This window comes from Zingiber officinale, chromosome 9B, assembly GCF_018446385.1.
Source record: "Zingiber officinale cultivar Zhangliang chromosome 9B, Zo_v1.1, whole genome shotgun sequence".
In the NCBI taxonomy this organism is placed as follows: Eukaryota; Viridiplantae; Streptophyta; class Magnoliopsida; order Zingiberales; family Zingiberaceae; genus Zingiber; species Zingiber officinale.
Window position 1 is genome coordinate 94,046,268 of NC_056003.1, and position 4,334 is coordinate 94,050,601.

Below are 4,334 nucleotides of genomic sequence, written 5' to 3' on the forward strand. Positions count from 1 at the left end.
CCCTAGGCTCCAAACCAAATAAATATTGGTGTCTCTGTGTCTTGTTTGTCTTTAGTTCTTATTCCGTGCTTTACTCGAATTTCCGAATACTAAACGGTGAAAGCCACGAGCGTTATTCCCCCCCCCCCCCCCCTCTAGCGCTTCTCAATCCAACAATTGATATTAGAGCGGGGTCGCTTCGATTTGGTGCAACCACCAGTCAAGCACGTTTTTCGTGGTGTTTTTAAGTTTTTCAAAGTCGATCGGAATCGGTATTTTTGACGTCTTCCGATCTAGTTTTTCGTAATCGGACTTTTCTCGAAGTTGGTGCAACACCACTCGAGATCGTAATTTATCTTTATTTTTATACCACACTGGTAGTCCAGGATCAAGTCTTGGGACTTGTTTGTCTTTCTTTTGTGTGCACGATTTTGTGGCTCTTCAAGAAGGATTTAGCACTGTCCGCCCACCGCTCTTTTCTGGCGAGGACTTTATCTATTGGAAAAACCAGATGGAATACTATCTCAAGACACAAGTCGAAATGTGGATCATTATCCAGACCAGTCTCGAGCTTCCACGTGATGGCACTAGAGAACTAGTCTCATGTATCAACTGGGATGCTAGCATAATGAAGAAAGTTTAAGATGATGCCAAAGCAACCTGTATGCTACAATGCGGATTAACAAAAGAAGAGCTAAACAGAGTCAGACCCTTCTCAAGTGCTAAAGAGCTATGGAAAAAACTAATCGAGCTGCACGTGGGCATTCCCGACATGAAGGCAAGCAAGCGTGATTTATTGTTTAATAAATTGCATAACTTAAAAATGCAGGAAGGAGAGACGGTAGGCAAACTTCACGCGCGCATCCAAGACCTGCTGAACGATCTTCACACAATCGGCTAGGGAATAGAAAATCATGACGTGATAAGGTACGCGCTTAATGCTTTTCCGAGGAACTCTTTGTGGGCATCCATGGTTGATGCTTACAAAGTTTCCAAGGATTTATCTTTAATTAAACTAGATGAACTTTTTTCCGAATTTGAATTGCATGAATCGACTAATGCACGTCCAACCGAGAAGGGTATTTGTAACGACCACCCTTCTTACAACTCTACTACTCTCTAAGGTGACCGTTACTTAACTATTAACTCTACTTATCCGGTGTGATCGAAACCACGAGGAATCCCTACCAAAAAATTTCGACAAAATCTCCCCTGTACTGGTGACCATGAACATAAATACATTCACAGTATACACAGCCACAGGCGGCTGAAACATATATCAAACACCCACGCAGTTTAATAAGTGACAAAAACTATAATATCTACCTATTACATAGAAACTCATCACAGCATGCAAACTAAAACACAAACAAACTCAATAGGAACATAGAATGTAAAATACAGTCTCAATGACATCAACTATAAAGTACAACTCATTTACTTCTTATCCACTAGACACGAAAACTCAAAACTTCCCAGTTCTCTCCCACAGTCCATGCATCACACACCATCCGCACCACCTTGTCACCTTCCTTGCTATATCCTTTCCTTTCCTTTATCTGCAGTAAGAGGAAATGCAATCTATAAGCAAAATTTGCTTAGTAGGCGCTATCTAACTCACAAAAACACGAATATGCATGTATACAGAAAGAACTAGAAACTATATGCTCTAAAAGAAAGTAAAGCATAAACATAACTGCTCATGTCAAACTTTAGCAAAGAAAAGCTAAGGAATCTACTCATGTAATTCTAATAGCTAATCATGCTACACAAGGATAAAACTACATGCTGGAAGATAAAGCTAATCATGCTAAATATCAAATCAGGAAACAAACAAAACTAATACTGCATGCTAGAATTCAAAAGAACTAAACTTACTGATTCTAAGCATATGTGAAACTTGTTTCATTTGTTCCAAATCTTATACTTTATTACTTCAAAACAATAATAAAGGTCTTCTTGGTTAAAAACTTATACTTTAATACTTAAAAATAATAATCAATTTCTTTCTTGGGCCCAGGCTTAGTACCAATGCGCGCTCCCTAATAGGGACTGTGGTAGCTAGTCATCAGTCCTACGAGGGCAAAGACCTTGGTCTTACCAGGGCCAAGACCTTGGAATTGGTCACCTGGATTTGTTTAACGACAACCTTGGAAGTCGGGTACTAGCCTTTCTTTAAAATAAAATACTTATTATCTTTAATATTCTTATAATAAAATGTCTTGGCATTTCTTTGAGCACATGGTGTGCTACTGATCCCAATTATTAAACTTAGGGATCCTATTAAGACCTTGGTCTTTTCTTACTTGTAGCTACTCATAATCCTCAAAAGGTTTAATAGATCACATAATTGTTCCACTAAAATACATGGCTATTCATCTTATTAAAATAGCAAAGAGAACTAACTATATGCTTTAGATTTAAGAGCTATTAAAAGCTAACTAACACATATATGCATATGTATCAAAACAAGAAACTAGAAATTGAATTAAGAATCAATACTGCTCATGCTACTCTAATGGCATGGGAAATCTACTCAGGCTCAATTAATAACAATGTAAATTGTACATGCTCAAATAAAAACAATGAGAGCTATTGGTACTCAACTAATAGTAATGAGGACTGTGCATGCCCAATTAAATAGCAAATAAAAGCTACTGGTGCTTAACTAATAACATGGTACAACTCTTAAAAACCTCATGATCAAGAACTCCGAACACTTAAAACAGAAATTAAACATACCCCTATGCATCTAATATTTACTAGCTTTGTAAGTTGAGTTAAGCATGGGTAAGTTTCTAATCTTCTAAGGAAAAACAACTAGAGACATGACCCAATTTGTAGTGCAACATTCACACACATAACTCCTTAAACATGCTACAACAGGAATTAAATAAAGAAAAACAGAACTAAACGTAACAAGAAAGCATATCTAAACTGCACTTAATGAAACATGCTCTAGAAGAAGTATTTAAGGTTTCTTGTGTCATTTTACTGTTTACAGGATTTGGATAGACTTAGTTTGAACAATTTGGTCCTTCTATTAAGTGGCACGGCAGGAAAACCAAAGGAGACCAAAGTGCTACATATAGCTATTCATTGTAGTGTCCACAAGGAAACTACATACTAGTCAAGCACATCTTTGTGCTCACTGTCTGCCCACAGAAAATAAATGGACAGCAACCTCCAACGGATACTACCCTTCCCCTTTCCCTTTGCACAAGATCAAATTCACTTGCTGTAAAGTTAAAACAGCCCTATATAACACCTTCACAGCTTAACCCTAATTGTAAAGTAACCCAAAATCAAAACCTAAACCAATTCCCCTCTTGTATCCCTAATGAAACTCACGGCAGCAACACAAGGACACCCTCCCAGCGGCATATATCAAAGAAAACAACTAAAAGAAGCAAGAATTCGAGAGCTGCCCTTACCGTAGGTGAGTAAGCGACTTACCCTTGCTTTTAGGACTTACAACCGGAAGGGGAAGGCTGCTAGAGTTTCGGAGAGAAGAAGATCTCGGCTTCTCCTTCGTGCTCACGAGCTCTTCTCGTCGAGAGGATCACGCACGGGTGAAGATCGGCCGGAAAAAGCCTCTCGCCGGTGCCGGAGGCATGCCCTAGGTGTGGCTTCGTTTCCGCCCGAGAAGAGGAAATCGCGCCGTGAGCACACGAGAGGGAGAAGGAATTTTAGGACTCGGGAAAAAAAACTTAAACCTTTTCTTATAACTAAGATTTTTATTAATTACTATACCTTAAATATTATTCACTCTTTCCTTAATTAACAAAGCCCGCTGGCATAGTTGGTTGGCTGCGTTCTGCTTAAAGCGCGGCTCGCAGGTTCGAATCTCGGCTGCAACCCTTCTTATTCCAATTTATTTCTGATTTCTTTACTACTGCTTAAATATATTTCACTTCCTAATTTACCAGCAACGACTGTCAGCACAACTAGTCAGTCGGGTTTTGACCGAGTCAAAGGTCGCTGGTTCAAACCTCAGCTTGGACATTTTTTTGTCAAAACTTCCTTCGTTTAGTAAAAATACCAAACAACCTCCAAAAATAGCATAAAAATACTCTAAAAATTCCTAAAAATCTCTAGAATATTTTAAAAGCATTTCCAAATATTTTTAAGGACATTTAGAACTCAAAATAAGGAAATTCGGGGATCCCAAGTGACCTCCTCGTGTTTCTAGTTCTGCCAGATGACCTTCACTAGTGGCACTTCTTTGTTTCTTAGTCTCTTGACTGCTCTGTCCACTATCTGTGTAGGTCTGCTCTCGTAGCTAAGATCTTCTTGGATCTGCACTAACTGAGGCTGAATCACTTGGCTAGGGTCGTGAATACACTTCTTTAGCA